Consider the following 22,908-nt stretch of genomic DNA (forward strand, 5'->3'; position numbering starts at 1 on the left):
AGAGAGCGAGACCCCAGGCTCCCCACGCCGGCAGCCCTGGAGAGCCAACAAAAGCAGGTCTGTTGGCTCACATGCTCCTGCTCTGCCCCGGGGTGGAGAAAAGCTTGAAAAGGCTGCACTTTCTTGTTTTGGGGGCTGTGTGTGTGTAATTGTATACCTGAATGACAACAACATGCTTGGTACAAGAAAAACCCAACAACATGTGGCTTGAGGCAATGAACAGAGGCAAACTTTTTCTGACTTAATCAGTGGAAGTCGAGTAGTTGAAATATCCCTTCCTGTCGCACCCCCTTGCGTCTGCTGGAGACACAGAGCAGCCCACTGACTTCCTCGCATGCACTGAGTTCAGAGCTCACAGTTGTCTTTGGAGTGTCTTTACCTGGCGCATGCAGCGGACTCCTAGAACCAATGTAACAGTCCAGAGAAGCAGCCATAAGCGTGCTCGGGCTGCAGATGACTAGCCCCTGGGACAATTCTTTAAAGTGTATAAACCTCCCTAATCATTTCCTTCAGTCTTTAATATATAAGTACTTCAGCTGCTGTCTCTTCTCCTGCAACAATTCAAGCCCTTCACATCACGTAAATCAGGTATCTCCAAATGTGTTGTTTTAATTCTTTTTTTAAGTAAAAACAAGTCTACTCCAAAAATAGTCAGGAAGCTACGGCAAGAGTTAATGCTGGATTTTGTGCTCACAAAGACGAGTTTGTTGCTTATTAATGGGTAGACACAAAAGGGATAACAGGCAGAGATTCTCATCCATCCTTCTCTCTCCTGCCCTTCGCCTTCATTTCATACAGCCACCTTGGAAGTGGGGCTTCTGGTTCAGTTGGAGGGTGAGGTGCGGTGGGCTGGGGACTGGGATAGTGGAGGAGCAAAGTGAACTGAGGGTGGCCTTGCTCTGTGCTCCTCAAGGATGCAGAACCCTGGAAGCGGGAAGATCTGACCCAGCTCACCTGGCTCTGTAGCTTCCTGGTGCCAGTTTTACAGACAGGTAAAGGAGCCGTGTGGCCAGAAGTGAGCAGCCCAAAAGTGCCAAACCCTTCCTCCACTCAAGGAACTAAGGGAAATCTGCTCCCTCACCTTTAAAGGGAGAATTGAGGGCACAGCGGGAGACAAAATAACTTATAATCTTTAAAGAAAGATACTGGGAAAGAAGTTTTATTTGCTACGTGTCACTCTGTTGAGATGGAAGAAAAAATGAGCACATAGACATTCCTAATAAAGATGAGGCAGGAAAGTGGAATCAGACTCATGTTGTCCCCTCTGCAACAAGCTCTCTAGGCTGATGCACACAGTGATATGGGCTTCTCCGCTCAGTGAGGTGCAGCTGGAGTCCACAGAGAAATTCTTAACCTATTCCCAGGGCTTTTCAGCCGAAAATGTTCCTGTCCTTTTCATAAAGAAGAGGTCAGAGTTGGTGAGAAGTCTGTGCACTTGCGTTCCCTTCAATGGGCATCGTGCCTTAAGAGATGAAGAGATCAATAACCCATGGTCGTCATAATCCAATTTGACTCTAGACCTTCTCATGTGGCCTAATTCCAGAATACAGTCCATGCTTCTAGACCTGAAGTTCCGTAGCACAAAATTCCAGATATTTTAGTCACGATACGAAGACGAATCAGGGTTGTCTGATCATGCTCACAGCATCAGAAGATACCCAAGAAGGAGGACAAAGCATTGATTTTTGGTACATGTCGTAGGAAGGAACTAAGTAGAAGAGCATGTCTTTGCTACCTTGGCACTGAGGACCCAGAGGAGATGGAAAGAATTAGCAACAGAATAAGCACAGTTTTGTTTTGTTCTTCCCCTGGATCCTGCAGTTCAAATGCAGAGCAATCTAGATGTGTAGGGATCCACATTACGCAAAGCCAGCAGCTCCTTCCACCGAGGCTGGACAGTAGCCATAGGGCTGCATTGGCCACTCATGTCCCCATTCAGGGTTCCAAGTTTAGGGAAATGATGTTCTGAGCCTGGACTTTGTCCCTGGGGTTACAGACCACACCAATCCTCAGAGTCACCGTGGGGTCATCGGACTATGATGGGGGTCGCTCAGGGCAGGAATTCTGCGGTAGGGAATCCATTTCTCAGGGTGTTTTGAGGACCCAGATGGCTGGGTTTGGGTTTCAATCCACGTCCTGTTTCAGTCAAAGTTGCCCCGGTGTCGGCTGATAACTATGAAAGTCTTGTAGAAAACTAAGAATTTTCTCCAGTGTCAGCATCAGAGGCTGATCAAGATTTTATGGAGCCTGAAGATTACACAATTTGGGGGCCATCCTTGAGGAAAACGAATGCAAAATTATGACTATAAAATTAGGAGCAAAGCTTTGGAGAGGGCTGGTGCAAGTGAGGAGGCCCAAAGCTTGAGTTTCATTAACTCCGTGAGAAATCCACTCTGCCTCCTACATAATAAAGCGCAATACTTGTTTCCTGAAGGAATGCTTGAGTTAATCCATGTAAATTTTAGCTACTGACTGCCCTCTAAGTAACTCTGGAAATGACAAGTGAAAATAGCAAATAATCACACTTACACATACCTAATGATCAGGAATAGATGGAAAATTGATCTGGGTGATATCTAGAACACTTCTCATTTCACTGGCACATTTCCGTGAAATGTAGATCCTTGCCCTATGACTGACCCTGTGGGTCATAACAAGGCAAGATGCTATCACAGCTCTGTTTTTCCCACAGCAGAGTATGTGGGTACTGAAATTAACAGTGTACTTTTCCCATGTGAAAAGCCTCAAGTTAAAACCCGAAGAACGCTATGCTAGATGGGAGCCTAGAACCTAGAATGATATTAAAGGTTTCAAGAATATGCTTCTAAGACTTCAGGGTTTGCCCCGGTGAAATATCTGTGTGTTCAGCAAGGGACTGACTCTCCTTCCCTCGATTTCTATTAATGCTGTTTCCATTTCCGAGAGCAGTTAACAGTGTCATTTCTCGGCATGAATGCTTGCTAAACCCATGCCTACCGGGCACCAGGCCAAATAATTCTCATTCAGTGATGTTTATGTCTTCAAATATTTGCAGATTCATATCTTGCTCCATCGTAGTTCTGTTTGCCAAAGAATGCAAGGTCAGCTGCCCTAATTTGGCTTTCTTACTTCCTGAATTGCCCTTTGGTCTATTCCTACCTTTTAAGAACACATTTGAAAAGTTTATCCTTTGCTTTGAAGGGTCATGAAATTTGGCATCATCTGTGCTCTTCCTAACAACCCCATCCCCAAATAACTTCTGGGAGTTAAAGGAAATATATGAGCCCTGGAGCACCTGGCTCCTTTGTCTAGAATTCTCTAAATACTAAGGAATGAGAACCCGCCCTGTTTTCTTCATATTTTCAAAAGGCCATGGAAAGAATTTTTACGTAAACAGATATGTACAGCCATATATATGCAAGTGACAAAGGCAGCGTGGCTGTCTGTTTAGCTGGAACATTAATAACAAAACTGTGTAGGTATACAGAGAAGATTCCAGTGTGAACATCACAGCACAATAGTGCTTTATTTCCAACATCTTGCCTTCTTCAATAAATTTCAAGTCTATAGTTTCTGCCTAAAGTCCATGTTAAAGAGTAAGTGTCCAAAAAAATTCCTCTAAACAGTGTTAAAAGAAAAAGTACAGTCAAGGTGACATGGGGATCTTAACATCCCCTCTTAACAAAGGAGTTGGGTATTATGTCACATGACTTGATTCTTGTCAACTTGAATGCTGTGATAATCTGATCAAGAAACACTCAGTGTTCTAGCTCCTGGCACCACCACGCAGCTGGCCCCTATAGACAGAAGAGGGACTGGCTTCTCCTAGGCGGGCCAAAGCTGCCTTGGGGAGTTAAGGAGAGGTGACGGCTCCTTTCCAGTGCCTTCATCATCCAGTCTCCCAGGAATTGGGGAGGAGACCCCCTGAGACGCTGACCCTATACATCCTGTCTCAGGGTCTGGGGCCAGGAAAGATTTCCTTAGCCAGAAAGCAGGAGGGAGCGCCCTGAAACACAGTCATCAAGTTTGACAGTAAAGCGCTCCCCATCCTGGGAGGTTCTGCTGTCAAGCAATGAGACCTGAAGAGGGTTCTGTGTTAACTCTCGCCCTGCAAGAAATAAGAAGGTCTGTACTCCAACAGGCTTGGGAAATCTGTCATAGTCCGTGTTTCATCTTGAAACTTCACAATAATCATTAAGAGATTAAAACTCTGAGAAGTCCTGCAGCAAAAGCATCCTCTATCCCGAGTTGTGCAACCATTTTGGACTACAAAATTGTCTCCCACCTCCTCCTGCCTTCTTAAAACTATTATTTATTCCTTTGACTAATATTTCACGCAACCCCATTGGGAGCACTTTCACAGACTATGATTGGCGTGGGTGGCAAGGCGTGTGGTGCTCCAAGGAAGAACATGTTATGATGTTCATTCTCCATTTGGCTGTGAGTTATACCTTTAGGACCTGAGCCACCCCTGCAGGTGACTGACCAGCCTTTGGGACTACAAAGTGGCCATGGACAGTAGTCCCAAAGAATTTATTTACTTTTCATCTCTTTGTTTCTTTTCTTTTCTTTTTTTGGTGAGGAAGATTGGCCCTGAGCTAACATCTATTGCCAATCTTCCTCTTTTTGCTTGCGGAAGATTGTCCCTGAGCTAATATCTGTGCCAGTCTTCCTCCATTTTATATGTGGGACGCTGCCGCAATATGGCTTGATGAACAGTGTGTAGGCCCATGTCCAGGATCTGAACCCATGAACCTTGGGCCACCGAAGCAGAACACACAAACTTAACCATTATGCCACTGGGCTGGCCCCAGTCTCTTTTTTTCTTTATGTCCATCTTATTCCCTAGAGAATTTAAGTGAATTTAGAAAGACATCCACATACCCTCATACAAACACCATGTGAATTAAAAGTAGATGGAAAAGAAAAACAGGGGTAAGCCTCTAAAAGGTAATTTAATTAAATCATTTACTTATGAGCTTTATCTACAGTCATGTGCTGCATAATGAGGTTTCGGTCAATGATGGACTGCATACATGATGGTGATCCCGTGAGCTTAGCATGATATAGCCCAAGCGTGTAGTCAGCTATACCATCTAGGTTTGTGTAAGTACAACCTAAGATGTTCACACAATGACGAAATCACCTAACAGTGCATTTCTCAGAATGTATCCTGGTCATTAAGGGATGCACGACTATGTTTTTAAAAAACAAACTAAATGTGCAGACTCACGGCAAGAGAATCTTGTTTGTGACTTCAGAATTAAATGCAGGTTTTACATACGCTTCATACTTGAACCCGGGAGTCAATTAGGCACTTGTTGAATCAAGTTTTACATGCACAATATTTTATAACCGTCTGAAAGAAAATGTCCATTCTGCCTCTAGGGATCCTTTTGTTCTTTTCATCACTATGTCTGTAATTTAATTGTCTGTAGGTGAAGTTATAAACTTTCTCCGTTGGTTTCGACTCAGGTCCAGTACCAGCTCCAGGGGACCATCTATGCCCCGCGAAGCCTGGGTTAGGATCCCTCTGCAGATTTCCCTCACCGTCCTGGTCGTAGCTGCTTCATCCCACTTGGCCCTGCTTTACAACGGCCTGTCTACTTATCTCTCTCCCCTACTGCGTTGCAAGCTCAATGCCAAAGGAGATTTTACCTGATTCTTCCTCTGTGCTCCCAGAGCTTGGCCCAAATCATTTCTTAGGCAATGCTGTTGAATCAACATGCATTGACATGAAGGCACAGTTTTTGCTATAATTACATCTTCAGTTGAACCATGACCTACAACCATCCCATCCTACAAGCACACAATATAGAATATTTTATCTGAAGTGTCTTGAAAATACATGTATCTGAAAACTCCTAACTGGTGCATTTTCTCCTTCAGCAAACATTCCAAAGTGATAGATTGGCTGCTAGAATTGCTTAAGTGGAGTCATTAAGGAAGGAGATGTATTTATATGAGTGAGAAGAAACAGGGCACCAGGTACCTACAATATAGTACTTGTGTAAACCCCAGAGAGGGAAAAATAAGAAACACACAGAGTGTTTTAGAAAGAAGAAAATTGAAATAAAACAGAAAAGTAAATGCAGAGTTGGCAGAGTTTGGCATCGGAGCTTGGACTGAAAGTTTGATCCTGGAGAAGAAAACAAGGGAAAGAAAGGAAAGGAGGAATTTGCTGAAATCCTGGGGTGGAAAAAAATGATTTGATCTATGGTGCAGCCAATCCAGGAGACAAGGGAATTCACATAATTTCAGACTCCCTGCAATGCTGTGTTTAGCTACGGTCTATGTTAGCATACCTTTGGCAATAAGGGCATCTGGCTCTCAATGTGTTTTAAATTTTAAGTTAAGAGAATTTTCTAAGATTTTCCCATTTTAAACATGAAATATTATAGGACTAAAACTTATAAGAGCCCCTTTTCTGTGATTACAATCAATGCATTTCCTTCCGACTGGGAGCTGTTGATGCCAATAAATGGCATTTCAGAGTCTAAGGCTGCCCAAGTGCATGTATATTTAAACATAAATTTTATAATTACGGATATTAAGTTGTCTAGTCCAATATCCTGGGAATGTTCTCTAAATTATGCTTTTCGTACAGTGCTTTGTTTAGTTTTCAATATCTGAAGAGATGGTCTATGACTTCCCAGCCCTAGAGTTGGTAGAAGTGTATGTTTAATGAGTTTTTAAATCAGCTCCCACCAAGATTTTGGATAGTTAGGCTCCAGCCTGCAGTCATCTTCACCCAGCACACACCTGCTGGCAGCTTGCTCCACGGGAGGTTGGTGGCCGTGCCTCAGAAAATCAGAGTGGAGAAGACTTAGCCCTTGATCTCAAGGAACCTCCAGTGCCCTGCTGGGAGGGCACATAGATGGGAATGGAGGTGGAGAAATAGTGAAAAATACTCAAAGCACAAGAATGGCTGTGATGCCAGACAGAATGTGAGAAGAATTACCTGAGGAGCCCAACAAAGGGTTGGGGATAGTCAAAGAAGGACAGACCAGATCCATTTGGGACAGTTGGGAAAGGCATTGGGCCATTTGAGAGCACCTTGGAGAATGAACAGGACTTCAAGAGTCAGGATGAGGAGGAGAAGCCATCAGAGGTCAAGAGAACAGCAGGCACAAAGGTGCACCAGAGGGAAAATGCAGGGAGGACCTCAATGTGCATAGGGGTTGAGTCTGCTATAAAGAATAAGAGATTGATGATAATAATCATGATGATGCTGATGGCCAACACTGCTGAGTGCTCACTAAAGGCCAGATGGTGCTGGGTGCATCCTAATGTTCACAGCTGCCTATCCAGTAGGCTTTATTATTAGCCTTGTCTTAGAGATGGGGAAAGCAGAGTACAGAGGTTAAGCTACTTGCTCACAGTCACAGGCTCCAGAAGGGGTGAGGAGGGGCTTTGAAGTAAGGTCATTGGCCTCTAGAGCCCATACCCTTATGTGCTGCCGTGAGAGATGAGATTCAAGAGTGGGTCAGTTGGGGAGAATTGTTTGGGTTCAATTTGGTAAGCAATGAGGAGTCACTGAAGGTTTCAGGTTTTTTGGATTCTGAGCTGTGCTTTGGAATATCAGTCTGGCAGTGAAGGCCCCATGACTTGTCAGAAGGGTATTTTGAGAGGCTGGGTAAAAGGAATGAAGCCCTAGAGCTGAGTGTGATGGCAGCAGAAGGGGAGAAGGAGAGACACGGCAAGATGCACTAAGGTCGAATCTCTGGACTCGAGTTAGATTAGGCAGGAGTGAAGGCATTTAAAGATAGACAGGTAGGAGAACGAGGATGCCATTGTTTGGAACCAAAAATCAGAAGTAACTGGATTTAGGAGAATAATATGAGTTCTGTTTTGGCCAAGTCAGCTCTGAGCAGTTCTCTAGGAGAGGTGTCCCAGGGGATGTTGCAAACAGAGATCGGATCTCAGAGGAGGTGCTGCTGGGGAGCAACAGGTAAAGAAATGGGACTATGGATGGTCAAGAGGGTAAGGTGGAGGAGGCCAAGAGAGAGCATGAAGAGAAACAAAAGACGGTGAGTGCCAGACCAGCAGAAAGAGAACGAATTATCAGAGAAGCAGATAGAGGACCAGAGTCTTCTGTCACAGGAACAACTGACAGTAGGAATTTTCTGAAGACGTAGTTAGTGGTACCACCCTTGATCATATATCAGAGAAGAGGAGAAGCATGTTTGGGAGTTGAAGGAAAGAAGCAGAGGAGAGCCTGAAGGTGCCAGAAAGAAAAGATGGTGGAGGAGGTCTCCGTAGCCCCCACCTAACTGACGCTCCAGATAGAAAGTCAGAGGAGATGAGAGATCATAGCATGGCTGGTAAACCAGTGTCCTTGGAGGCTGCGGGATGGCTCCTTGTAAGCCTGTTGGTGGCGAAAATTTCTTTTCCTCTGTTTCCCATTCTAAGTATGGCTAACCCACTCCGTTCCATCCTTAAAGACTATCAGGTTATCCCATAAATTAACATCTATCATGATTTTAAGGTATATGTTTACCGTGGTGGGGTGGTTACATGTGTTCCTGAAGGAAGATTCCAGCAACTTAGGGCCCTTGAAAAGTGGATGGATATCTGGATTGTGCAAGTCCCGTGCTTCCATTTTCCCAGTAGGTCTGAATAAACTACAAGCTCGTTCTTGAACATGTTTCCAATAAAAAGAGAAAGATAATGCAGTGTTCAAATTTGCTAATTACCGCAATGACTCAAAGCTAGGCTTTTCAAGTTTATTCTTTCATAAGATCGGCGACCTTTTGAACACAAACGTGATTTGACAAAGATAGTCATCATGCTGGAGAGAGACTGAGAAGCAATGCCAGATCCCTCGGAGCCATTAGTCGCTGCCCGCTTTGAACCTACCGTCTAAAGCTCGTTTTGCTGGGATTATTTTCTGGTGTTTCGGTGCTGTATTGCGATTAAGCAAAACTTCAGAAAAAATAAAGTGCTATATGATAGCAGTTTTGAAAAATTGGTGGGTGTGTTAAAAGAAGTGCAGCCTTAATTTTCTTAGCAAAAAGTCAAATGATTAGTAGTTTGGAAACTTCTGGATAGGAGAATATAAATAGCTGATAACAGTTCTTGAAGATTATAGAAAAAAAAAAAGATGGGAAAGGAGTAAGACAAAGCCCCTAGCAGGTAATAGGGGAAGCTTGAGAAAGAACCATTCTGTTAAGAGAGATGGGCTGGTCTCATGGAAAGACACTTTGGACTTTGGAATCTGACATTCCTGGATGGGAAGTCCAGATGTGCCAACTCCTAGCCACAGCACCCTTGGGTGAGTACACTGCTGTTCTGAGCCTCCGAGCCTAAGAAAATTGCAGAGCATATGGGCAGCAACGAGTCGGTTCCTGCTCTCTCCACTCCAGGTCCCCACCTGCCCACACTGTTTCCTCACCATCTCGCCCGACCCAGGTGAGCACAGGGCTTTTCCTTAAGGCTGCTGGTGAACAAAAGAAAGTTAGACTTGGAAGTGGAAGGCCTGGATGGGAGTCTCACCCATGGGCTGCGTGACTCTCTGCAAGTCACCTACCTTCCCAGTTTCTCATCTGTAAACTCGGAGAAATTCCTACCCGCAGGGATAGCAGTAGAGGTAAATGAGAAGATTTTTGTGAAATCTTTGGGGAAGCCACTTCTGTCTTCTGTGAAATCAATAGGGAACAAACATTCTCAAAATGACCCAAAATGATCCTGTTTTCCTCTCTAAGGAACTAATTCCCTTTTTATACAGTTCTGTTTTTAAAATCTTACTCTATAAAGAAACCAGAATTCCAGAGTCTAGGTTACCACCCTTACAAAATCTTAGAGCAGCTTCTTAAATGTTTTTAACTTACAAAACGGATTATTCTCCTAGAATACTCAAACTTTGATGAAAAAGGGTTTGGATTTGCCAGAACTAGTGTACTGGATTTGCCTCTGGAAATCACTGTTGTTCTCAATGCAAACTGAATCAGAAATTACCCTCATAATTATTTTGTTTTAGGTCATTCGGTCTTTTCTATTAAAAACACATAGAAGCAGGGTCAAGTGGTTAAAGTTCTGTGAGTTCTGCTTGGTGGCCCAGTTCACAGATTCCGATTGGGGCACAGACCTACTCTGCTCACCAGCCATGCTGTGGAGGCATCCCACACATGAAACAGAGGAAGAATGGCATGGATATTAGCTCAGGGCTAATCTTCCTCAAGCCAAAAAAAAAAGAGAGGAAGATTAGCAACAGATGTTAGCTCAGGGCAAATCTTCCTCATCAAAAAAAGCCCCCAAAAACCTCCCCAAAATCGAAGCATTAAAAAGGTAACTTTCTCTTAGGTTTTATAAAGAGAGAAAAGTGACAAAGAGACTATGAACTTGGCATACTAGTGAACCATGCTCTGGAATTCGGGTGGGTCTAGGAAAAATACAGACTTCAGTGGAAAACATGTATGGGAGTGTGAGAAATGCCTGTAAACCATAAATTGAGTACATACTGTGCAGGCTGGTATGGAAAGAAACCACAATGCTCTCCAAAATCAGAGAAAAGGGGACAGAGAGTAAGTTTGGCACCAAGAGGACATCAGGTGTCCCTGGGCATTGGAGCTGTTTGCAATTAGTAGCAGTCTTAACTGGACCTCTGGAACCTGGTTATCGTAAGCATCTACCAGGGTGTCCTGGAGCTATCTGTTAGATGACCTGCTTATAGCCAGGTTCTCCATCACCTGACCTCAATTATCCACACTCTTTTTCCCACCTCTCCCTACTGAGGCCCTCCCTTCAGTTGCTTCTGAATACATGCTACCTTGTTTCCTTTGCCTGCGAGTCTCTTTCCTGAAAGTCGTCATTTCTTTCCTTTTGCTACCAGCATCTCACCATCCATTCTTCAAAACCGTTCAAGGCCCACTAGGTTCAGCATTCCCTTCCCCACGGACCTGGCCACTTCCACACTTACTGAATGTCATTTTCTTGAGGCTGGTCCAAACCTAGAATGTCTCTGTGCCAAGAAGAACTCATCATAAATTGTGTCCCCATCTGAGCATTTGGTACAGGTGGCTCCTGATTCCCCAATCAGATTACAAACCCTGATGGCTGAGGGCACATTGCACTTGGCCAAGCAAAACCCTAGCTACCTCTGCTGAGCCCCACTGTGCACCCATTCAGCTCACTGTAATCCCAGGCTAATGAAGGCGAGATTTACCACCTCCCTTTTTCAAAGGAGGAAACTGCAAATCAGGGAGACGAAATCGCTTGTCCAAAGTCACTGGCCCGATTACCCTTCACAGGCATCTCACATCTCACTTCATCATTGGGATGACCCCAGTATGCAGGCCTTGACACAAGCTTTCAGACTTCAAGAACTTGCTCCTCAATGCCATCTCCAGAAGACCTGAGATTTGAACCCAAGTGTGTGTCTGGCTCCAACCTATACCTTTCTACCACGTCAGGTTGCTTCCTTTTCACCAAAATGCCCAAGAGAAAAGTTGAGCATGGAATAATATTAAATGATTCATCTCATTTTGTCAAAACCAAGGGAAGATGGCAAAAATCTGCAAATCTGACCACAGCATTAGTATTCTCTCTCTCTAATGAAGTCTTAAAAATAACACAAATATTAAAAAATTATACATGTTATTTTTCAATACTTTATTTTCTTCTAGCAGCTTTAGGTTTAAAAAAATTGAGAGGAAAATACAAAGATTTCTCATATAACCCCTGCCCACACCACGTGCACAGCCTCGCCCCCGCTATCACAGCGCTCACCAGAATGGTACGTTGTTTACCAAGGATCAACCTACACTGACGCATCCAACCATCCAAGTGCATAGTGCACCATCGGGTTCACTCTTGCTTGACATTCTAAGGGTTTGGACAAAGGTATAATGACAAGCATCCACCATTCTAACATCATACAGAGTAGTTTCACCGCCCTAAAAATCCTCTGTGCTTCCTGTAGCCATCTCTCCCTCCCCGTCAATCTCTCGCAACCACTGATCTTTGTTCTGTCTCCGTAGTTTCGCCTTTTCCAGAATGTCATAGAGTCGGAATCACACAGTATGTAGTCTTTTCAGATCGGCTTCTTTCACTTAGTCACGTGCATTGAAGGTCCCTCCACGTCTTTTCGTGACTAGATTGCTCATTCTCCCTGTGGGTTTATGGCGGGACCAAGACAAAACTTGGCTCCTCATTGTTTGCTTTATGGTAACAGGCTAAAAAGGTTTATAAGCATGTTAATGGTCAAGGCAGTGCGCAACTATTTTATCACCTGGGTCACATATAATTCCATATACACCACAAGCCTCATAAGGAATTTTAGATGTAGCAAGTATGTTTACAGCCCAATTTCTCCAACAGCCAAAGACGTCTCGGAGTGCCAGCCCACTCCAATCCCGTGCAGCCAAGTCCCTCTGAGCACCAGAAGGTGCCAGAAGCAGCAGGGGTCACTTCATAGATAGTTAAAGCTTAAAGGAGTTTCAGAGAAGTTAGCGCAACCCTCTCTCCCATTACAGATGTGGAAACTGAGGCCCGGAGGGGACCTGTGTCTTGCCCGAGGTTTTGCAACACGTGGAAGAGCTGCTCCTTCTGACAGTGCTTGGGACTCCTCACCAGGCCCCTCCTATCCCAGGGGGAACCCAAAGAGGAAAAGATGAACCCAAACTCAGGGGGAAGCAAAGTGGTTAAATTGTCTTACAGTTTGGAAATGCATAAGAGGGGTGAGTGAAAAGAAGTAGAAAATCAGGCAAACATTTTCAAGTTTTTAAAGGTGTAGGATTCCTACTTTTCCTAAACTGTTGACATTTGTCAATGGTTCCTTTCCTGTACTCTCTCAGTCCTAAGGATGGTCCTAGAAGGAAAATCCCTGGGAATTGAGCTGAGTGGCATTTCAGTATTTTTCTGATCAGAAGGCAACGAGCCTGTGTACTATACTGCTTACCCCATGTAATCCTTCACACCCTGGCTGCTCGACCTGGTCATTATGATTCTGTGCAGGCAGTCCACATTCTGTCCAGAGGTCACTATGGGAACAGACTGATTGGGGAAGAAACATCTCTAGAAATGCACATGGAGGTTATCGAAAACGAAGGTGCATGAGATCCATCCAATGTCATGGGAAGTTTCCAGCGTGTTCCCATTTGTTTATAGTAATTATCCACCACAAGGGATTGCTTAGTGGCCTGATAACCTGTGATCTAGCACCACAATCCACCACAGGCAGGCCCATGACAGAAAGCGTCAGGCCCACTAGCTCTGAGAACTCCTAAAATGTGAGCCTGGACCAGATAATTTTCCAAGGTTCCAGAGCCCTTTAGATAGAAGTTAAGCAAGAGAAGAAACTTCTAGTGTCCCCTAGCACCTCTGAAGAAGACGAAAATGCTATGGTTCCTTCCAGGGCTCTGTGGCAGTTCTGCTTGGCAGTTTTTGTTGTCAAGTAACTTTAAAAAAAAAATCTGGAGCTATGTCAGATACTAACACCTTCAACCAAAGTCCTGTGCTGGAAGTCCTCGCAGCCCAAGGTCTCTGTCCTTGGAGGCAGGTGGAGGCTGCTAGGGTGGGGACAGAGGCACCTGCCTCAATGCCCAGCTTCTTCCTCATGGGGTGGAAGGCATGTCCCCGCCCACTCTCTCATCTGTCACGTGAGCACGTAGCCTTCAGGTTGGGATTGCACACAGGCCTCTCAGCACCCAGGCTTCCTCCCTACAGAGCCAGGGCCCTCATCACTTCCCCGTGTCTCTCGGATCTTCAGCTGAGCTGAGCCTCTGGACCTGGACTCCAGGTAAGACTCCAGAGGGCTTCCCGCTGACCAGCCAGGGTGGTACAGAAGGAAGGGGAAAATGAAACACTCAAACTTCAAAGGAGCTTGGGATATCTGGAAGGTGCAACCAAGCGATTCATCATGACCTCAGGCATGATTTTTTCCTTACTCTACTCTTTTTAATTTCAGCTAGTATATAGCTTACTGATTTAAAGAAAACTCCCACTTCTGAAAATCCCAGTGCTTAACAATAATTAAGCGTGGCTCCATGAGATTGCAAACAAACTTTGTCAGGAAAACAAGCGATTAATGCTTCTACCCTATACTATAAGGACTGAAACTCTCATTTATTTGCATATTGTTTATATGACCTTGGTATAAAACTAAAATGTAAGTTAGTTAAGCCAAAGACTCCTTTTGAGAGTAACGCATCAAACAGGCTCCTGAAAATAGCAATTGGCTATTAGTTCAGATTAAATGGACAAATAAATAACTTACAGAGTTAGTGCTGAGTTTTGACCCTTAAAGACCTTGATTTCAATGACAAAGGACACAACAAATGCACCTCTTTGAAAAAGCTCAGATACTTAGGTTTATTTATTTCAAGATTATGTATAATATTATTCACAAGGCACATTGCATGTGCAAAGAGATAAGATTTTTAAAATATTAGGTGATAGCAGCCAGCTGGTACCCTATTTATCTTTCCTGATTGTCCAGTTGACCACATTTAGCTTAGGTTTTCAGGATCTAAGGCCTGCATAGCTCTTATTCAGAAACTTGAGAGGGATAAAAGAGATCCTACATATATTGCTCTAAATTAATCTTAGCTCTGGAAGGTGAGTCACATTTGCGTAACTATTTAATATGCTAGCTACTATCATCCTAATATTTGAAAGCTCCTTTTCTTTCTTTTTCTTTTATTTTTTGGGGGGTATCCTTTAACTAATCTCTCTCTCTTTTCTCCCAATATTCATAAAGAACTCTCCCCAGCTTGTAAATATCAGAACTCATTCACCTCTGATAATTTTCTGGTCAGTCCTATCACTCACCTACCAATTATCTTTTCCAATTAACCATGACACTTGAGATTTCTCCCACCAGAATTTAGGTCATGTATTTTCACAGGGCAGTTTATTTCAAAACCAGGCTGGTCCATAAAACCCAGGGCTTTATATGCACAGAACTAACAGAGTTGCATTTGCTCTGCAGCTGCATTTTTGAACACTAATAGTTAACCATTAGATGCGAATGCTAAAGAAGAAATTAGCTTTCAGAATTTCACGTGTGCACTAACATTCGTTGACCGGGCTCGAAAGAGAACTTTGAGATCATTTCGTCCAACCCTCTCATTTTACAGATGAGGAAAACAGGACTAATTGATAGCTAGTGATACTAAATTATAGTTCTTCTAAAACTAGATAGCAGCGTTAGTAGGCTTCTTAGTGGGCTCAATTACTACATAGATTCCACGAGCAGATGAGTGTGCTGTGACCTTGAGCGTTTACGTTCTCTGGTTTTCAAATGCTTTTGTTTCTAACACGGTATTGTAATCCTGAGTCCCAGTAACCTTTTACCACTGAAGCCTTGCCAGTCCTCAGCTCCACGCAGCCCACCCCTTCCGTACTCAGCCCGAGCTCCCAGGCTGCTCAGCATTAGCAAAGTCATCGTAGGTGTAACTGAAGATACCAGCTCACGCTTGGGAAACTTAGAGGGCCCTTGTAGTTGGTTGAACTCCTTTATTCATCTCTTATCGCCTCTCCTATATGCTTCTCAGGAGCTCGTCCAGGTTTGTTCCATCTCCTTCAGCCCTGTTCCTCTCACAACAAAAGACCGCACCCTCATTCCCTGGACTAAGAGCACAGTTCCACCATTTTCCTCCTCTACTGCTCAAAATCTTTCTGTCACTTTTCTTATCTTTCTTCCCCTTCCCCACAACTGGAACATAAGCTTCAGGAGAACAAGCATCTTCTCTGTACTGATGTATCCCCAACATCTACAATAGTCTGGAAAATAGCAGGTGCTCAGTAAACACATGTGCAGTGAATGGAACCATTCTTCTTTCCCTCCTGTCTTTGGGAAACAAGCGTCCCCCTCCTTTCTAAGACTTACTCCCCCCGGGAGCATCAGTGCCTTCTTGTCCACTCTCAAATCTTTGACTTCTGGGCCGTTTACTCTTTCTTGAAATCTTGCCTCCCTAGTCGTCTACTCTGATGAATTTACATAGCCGTCCAATCATCGGGCTGCTGTTTGTCCAGCTGCTTTGCTGGAAAGTCGCCTCTCCTTCTCTTCAGTACAGGCAATCTCCAAGATTCTACCCTCAGAGCCTTCTTCTCTTGGCGTTTTTCTTTTTTGCATATCTCATTGACTCTTACATAGTTAACTTCTCCTTCTTAGGCATTGATTCCCAAATCTCCACCACCAGCTCCAAATTTATTTTCTAGAGACAGGCACCTCGAAGCAAACATGCTGAGAGCCAACCTCACCTTGTTGACATCACCATCCTCTACTTTCATGCAGGTCTTCCTCCTCATCCAGGCCCCAAACCCCGGAGTCATTCAGCTCCTGCTCTCCCATCCCTGCATCATATCTAATAGGTGTGTGAGTTTCACCTGTTCGTAAATCAAGGCGGAGATGCCCCAGAATTCATGTATTGCTTAGATGAATTCAACAGCCTCTTAAATAATCTCTCTACAGCTGCCACCTTGTTAGATGAGCCTGGCTTCTTTTTGCCTGTTGAAAGATCAAACTGCTTAGTTTGCTCTCTATGGCCTTTTAAAAATCTACTGCCAGTGTATCTTCCAATATGGCCTCATACTGACTTTCCTGAGGTGCCACAGTGTTTCTCAACCATGGATACATATTAGAAGCAAATGGAGAGCTTTCTAAAAGTACCAAAACTCAGGCTCTTATTCCTATGTGCCTCCCTCTCCTCCCTTCAATGAGAGATTCTGATTCAATTGACCTGTGGTGAAGGCAAGGTGTTAGGGCATTTAAAAATGTCCTCAGGTGTTTCTTATAAGCAGCTATGGTTAAGAGTCATTGATACGCCCTACCATCCAATCAGATGAGCATACTCAGGAAAGCACTCAGTCACCGTCCAAACTTCTCCCTGGGCAGGTCCTCTTGGAGGCAATTCTCTTTCCTGTTTCCTCTTCCTACAGAAAATGCAGGAAGACTTCTATGATTCTTCCAGTTGAAAAGGATCGAGCTTTTTCCTGGAAATCCTTAGTGTTCCTACATATTACATTCATTCATGTCAGCCAGGAAGACTCCGTGTTAGACGAGGACAATGTTAGTGCTGGAATAAGACGAGGTCCCTGTCTTTATGCAGCTTACAGTCTTGTGGGATGAGAGAAATGCATGAACCAATGAATATGGTAAGTTTTATGACAGAAACATAGAAGCATCCATGAGATAGTGTTTAGGCATAAAGGATTCTATTCTGCTCGGTGTGAGAACAATTTATGTACATCATCTCCTCTATTAGATGGTATACTTTTGAGGGACAGGACCATGCATCATTCACCTTTATGTATTTCAAAGACCATATTTTTCTTATAATAGTGTTAAATGTTTGCTGAATAAATGAGTGAGTGAGGGGCTGGCGCCGTGGCCAAGCGGTTAAGTTCGCACATTTCGCTTCAGTGGTCCAGGGTTTTGCCGGTTCAGATCCTGGGCATAGACAGGGCACTGCTCATCAAGCCATGCTGAGATGGCATCCCACATAGCACGGCCAGAGGTGCTCACAACTAGAATATACAACTATGTATTGGGGGGCTTAGGGGAGAAGAAGAAGAAGAAGAAAAAGAAAAAGAAAGAAGATTGGCAATGGATGTTAGCTCAGGTGCCAATCTTTAAAAAAAGAGATGGAGTGAATGAATGATATGTTGGTGATTAGGAGTCATTGGGCAATAGTGGCATCTTCAAGGAAATAGTGCCATATTCAGTACCTGGCCAGCGCAGAGGGTTGTGCACTGGAGTTCAAAGACCCATGTCATCATTTTCAGTCCTAAGCTATGTGTGAGTTTTATAATTTCCCTCAACCATTTCTTCCATAGTTTATTTAAAATGGCGATAGGAATAGCATATTAGAAACTAGGTCCCATTTCTCGTGACTGAGAAAGTGGTAAAGATCTGTCCAAAATAATGCTTAGCCCCTTTGATTTTAAGAATCCAATCCCAGAGATCAAATGTGATGGCTTGATGGTGGATGGGAAGCACTGGGGGGGGATTAGAAGAAACTCTTGCCCACCCTACAGAGCCATGAGCCTTCCCTCCTTCCCTCTTGATCTCACCACAATCTTCAAGTTATGTCCTTGGGCCTCTTAAAGATGTTGTTGAGAAAGCTACTAAAAGGGCCACCAAATGAATGAAGACAAATAGGGTCCTAAAGTAATTTCCATGCTAATTTTGTGTATGTGGGAGGGGGATTAAACAAAAAAGTGATGAACCAATGCACATGTGACCGTAATAGCATTCTCTAGTAGAAACCTCCTAGCCTTCAGGGAACTATAAGGGTGATGAATCCTGCCCTAAGGATGTAAACCATTCTCTGGGAGAAAAGCCCTTTCTGAAAGTCCGTGTTGTCTTTGAGGACACTAGTGAACCACAGCATAAGAGTCATCAACCAAGCGAGCCGAAAGGGTTAGTCCAGCTTCCGGGAACATCTGAGTCAGGACAGATAAAAGGAAGTGTTTCTTAACCCAGGGGATTTCAACACTGTGGAAACTCATTTCCCACAGAGGTAGAACAATGTGTAAGTATAAATCGCTTCAAAGAAGCAATTTGGAAAACTTCACATATGATGACAAATGCTTTGAAACCACACACATGTTTTGGGCCGTGTCTTTGACATTCATCATTCTTTAATTTATAGGGATGGATTATTAATCCATTTTTTGATTCATTCATTGACTCATTTCTAGAGTAATGAATACGAGTCATTAAAGCTTTTTTCTCTGAGCACCTACTCTATGCCAGGGCCTGTGCTACTGAGGGTACAAGGATGCTCATGGCCCAAATCCTGCCCTTGAAGAGCTCGTCATCCAGAAGAAGAGAGGGATACATTAAGGGAAAACCATGATCCTGTGTTGAGTGTGGTGATATGACGCTTTAGAGCCGTAAAGGAGAGACAAGGTCTTAAATGAACCTCAGTGGGAGGAATGAGCCATGGGAAGAACCATGGGGGCAATTGAGGGAGCTGGTACTAGGTTGGGCTTTCCAGGAAGGGGAGACGTTGGGAGCAAAGGCGGGTAGGAAGGTGTAAGGCATCATGCAGTATGTGGAGAAGTGAAAGCAGCTCATCAATGCTGAAGCATGGATGATGGAGAGGGGGGCATCCGGAGATGCCACCAACGTGGTAGCCAAGGGCTATCCCTTAGAAGACTTGGACATTGGGCAAACAGTTTAGACTTGATCATGTAAGAAATGAAGAACAATTTGACGGCTGACACAGGGAACTGACATGGACAAGTTCTCATTTTTGGAAGGCTATATTTGCATTTATAGAGATCGGCTGTAAAAGGGAGTCAGAGTGGAGAGGGCTCAAGAGGAGCCCAGGGTTGCAGAGGAGCAGGGGTTGGAAACAAGAATTCTTCAAGAGATAAAACTGAAGACCATGTGGCTGTGGTCATAAAGAAAGGGGGAAGAGGAGGCCAACATTAGCATCTGGCTTGGGTGACCATGGAGCCGCTCACGGAAATAAATAAATCAGAAATGGGAGCAGGTTCAGGGTGAGGGTTTCAGGCACTGCGGCACAAGGCACTTCCAGGAACACTGACTCTGTAGGCATGATGCAACCCGTGTCTTCCATCAGTAACAGTTGTGTGTGTTATAGGGAACTGAGACAAAGTGACTTTCCCCCTACTTTTCTCATCAATACAACCAATAGGTAGAAACATTCTTTTTGAGACCCAAGGGGCTGCTTTTCCAAGACTGGAAGATTCTAAGCTCCTTTTGCTTCCATTCATTCATTCATTTATTCATTCATCCAAAAACATTAAGCTCCTGCTAGAACTTAGGTATTGGCGTATACAAGATAAGATAGATATGGTAGCTCACATTCCAATGAGAAGCAATAGCATGTCATGGATAAAGAACTGGCTTTTGAGTCAGACTGACTAGGATCTAAATATTGTCACCACTACCAACTAGTTGTGTAACCTTAGGCAAACCCTCTAACTTCTCTGAGCTTCCATTTACTTAGTTTTACCAGAGTTACTCTGAAGTTTGGAGTGAAAGTATGTGAACTGCCAACACAGTCACATGTATGTTCTCAACTAATGGTAGTTGTTGGTTTGATAACTATTATTGTAATTAGATAAACACAAGTAAACAAACAACTCCACTACACTGAGATAAATATTTGGGGAGGCAGAAGCACAGGTGAATATATAGGGAAAGCACTTAACCCATGAGAACAGGTAGGGAAACCATCTACCTGGAATGGGCAACGTCTCAAAAGAGAGACGTGCGAAAGCAGATGAAGAAAGGGAGAGAGCTTTCCGGCTGATGGCCTGCCATGTTTAAAGGCATCATATCAATCAACAGAGGACCCACCCATTTGGACCACTGCAAGTCGTTCGGCATATAGCAGGCTGTGGAATGACTAGTACCAAGGCTGAAAGGTAGGTGGGACCAGTCCCTGGAGGGTCTCACGTGCCGTGTTCATAAAGTCAGGCTCTGAGGTTTTGTTTTATAGATAATGGGGGCCACTGAGCTGGGCAACTGAGGAGTGCTTTAGGGAGATCCCTGAGGCTGCACTGTGGGGAAAGCCTTAAAGAGGGGATGACTTGAGATTGGGACCTAATTGTGAGCCTGATGAAGTCACTGAAAAAAGTATGTGCATCTAAACCAAGGCAGTGGTAGTGGGAAGGGAGAGGGATATTGAGGTAAACATGGGTATTCAGTATCTTTCAGTTCCTGAGGGACTGCAGGGGGAGGGGAGCTGAACTGGGCAGTGGATAGTGAAGCTGGGATGTGGACAATCAAGTGGGAGGACATAAACCCTTCATTGGCTGTTGGCCCGGCGACAGTCAGGGTGAGACTGTTAATGAGAGAGACTTGGGATGGAGATGCAAGGTCTGGGCTTTCCGAATGAGGAAGGTGGCATCTCAAGCCGTGGGAGTAGATGCAGGCATGTGTGTTTAGAGAAGAAAATAGTTTGGAGTATGGCGCTTGGGGAAAAATACAGTTTAAGGGACTGGCAGAAGAGGAGGAGCCTAAAATGGAACTGAGAAGGAGCTGGAAAAGTAGGGAGAAATTGGGAGAAGACTGGAGCAACAGTCTGAAATTCTATGGAAGTGTCAAATAAGATGAGGAATGAAATGCGCCCGCCGGCTGTTAGTGATGCTGATGGAGGGGAGTGGTGGGCAGAAGACTTATTCCTGGGAGTTTTAAGAGTCATCACTCAGTCACTGAGGAAATGAAGGCAAGGTGTCATTTCTTTCTCCCTTAAAGCTCTTATCCACACCCATCGATTCTGTTCCCCAAAGCTTGGCTTTGGAATGTAAAGCATTCTCCTCAGCCAAACCCCATGTGTCTCCCCAAAACTCAAAGATAGGGATTTTGGGCCTTTCTCATTTCATGGGTTTTATTACCAATGATTTAGGGGAAACAGAAGACAGCACACAGAACAAACAGGAGGGCATAGCCCAGGTCTTTCAACCAGGCTCCCATTCCCAATTTCATGCCCTGAAAATTGGGTCTTTTAGCTGAAAATAGATCCAAGATAGAACATTAAGAATTGACCAACTAGGTTTAACTCAGGGGCCAACTCATTTCAAGTGGCCGATTGAATGGCCCCTTGGAAGTTCCTCTTCCATCCTCTCCACTGTCTTTATTAATCTTGAGCATGTGCTCTGAGGTGTCGAGCTGGTTAGCGATGAGTCCCGTTGGGCTGCTTTGTTGGGTTTGTGTGGACTGTGGACCTGGATTCAGAGGAAGCACCTTTCTAATTCAGTCTTACATCACTTTTTGTTGAGACCAGTTGCACCATATGGAAGATGTAGATACTTGAAAACTTACTGGCAGCCACTACTACGTAGTGCAAATTGGCTCTGAAATTAAGCTAAGGTATGTAGTTCACATTAGACCACAATGATCTTTCAAAAGCTGCCCTAGGACACACAAACATGAATTTCTGGGTAAACCCTGTGAATTAAGAGAATCATTTTATTTATCAATAATGTGTGGTGTGTGCGTTCACTCATAAATGTTTATTGGGGACTATGTGTATGTATGTGTTATTTTTCTCCTCTTCTTTGGACAAAGAGCATTTGCAACCCACTGACTCCCAACACCAGGGTCCCCTGAGGGGAAGGGTGTATGGAGGTGACTGTTATGAGTCTGAAAGGAAGAGACTTCTGCCTTAGCGCTCCTCCACTTAACCTTAGCACCACGGGAACTTTGATGATCTGAAGCGCTCAAGACCTTGCTTTCCAGCTGTGCTTTCCGTAAAGGAAGTTTCAGATATAAGCCAAACACTGGAAAAGAATTGCTGACTACAGGACTGTTTTGTAATACTGTACGGTGATTTGTAAACAGTGCTTTTTTTTTTTTCATTGAAGTCAGCTAGTGACCTTGAACTTTCTCCTGTAGGTAAAGCCATAGGCCCAGCAGGCTCCCCAGGGACCCCTTTCTCAGTAGAGTTCTGTGAGAAATCATCCTTTGTGGCCATGACAGCTCCCTTTTCTTGGAATGAGTTCCCTTCTCTCCTGGGCTCTATAGTGGTGCTCGTTGTGGCCAGCTATGGGAGACGAGAAGATAGTTACCAAAACCGTCTTCTGTGTTCTGTGCTGGGGAGTTCAAATGAGGAACCAACCCTGGTTGCAGAAGGCTGCTTGCAACTCCAAGTGTAGCTGCCTCCAGCCTCAGCATCATGTCACTTCGGAGCTTGTTAGAAACGCAAATTCTCAGACCTCAGCCTAGATCTTCTGATGCAGAATCTGCATTTTAACATGATCCCCAGGGACTCTGTCTTCATATTAAAGCTTAATAAGCACTGGCCTAAAGCAATGGATTCAAAATTAACAATCCCTCTCTATAGACACAACCAACTTAGGACATACATGCACAATATATAATTTTTTGTCCTGTCCAATATATTATGTATATTTAAAAATATACACAAAATATAAACATTTAAGAGGCTGAGGTAGAAGATGAATTTGACAACCCTACTGTTTTCTTGCTGTCCTCTCCTGGATGAC

The 22,908-nt window shown here is 44.1% G+C and overlaps 1 protein-coding gene across 9 annotated transcripts in view; it reads left to right on the forward strand.

Moving 5' to 3' along the window:
• The window catches only part of KCNJ15 (potassium inwardly rectifying channel subfamily J member 15), a 44,832-nt gene that overhangs the window by 2,319 nt on the left and 19,605 nt on the right, over window positions 1-22,908 (forward strand). The window contains exons 1-2 of one of the 9 annotated variants that reach the window (XM_070488872.1): window positions 13,648-13,717; window positions 16,861-17,076. The exons of 4 other annotated variants lie outside the window; for them this stretch is intronic. The gene's annotated coding sequence lies outside the window, so the exon portion shown is untranslated. Of the gene's footprint in view, window positions 1-13,579; window positions 13,848-16,860; window positions 17,077-22,908 lie in introns of those variants that run through there. 4 more of the 9 variants (XM_014862027.3, XM_014862026.3, XM_070488870.1 and 1 more) reach the window with 4 other exon arrangements.

The sequence above is a fragment of the Equus asinus genome, chromosome 18 (assembly GCF_041296235.1).
Source record: "Equus asinus isolate D_3611 breed Donkey chromosome 18, EquAss-T2T_v2, whole genome shotgun sequence".
Classification (NCBI taxonomy): domain Eukaryota; kingdom Metazoa; phylum Chordata; class Mammalia; order Perissodactyla; family Equidae; genus Equus; species Equus asinus.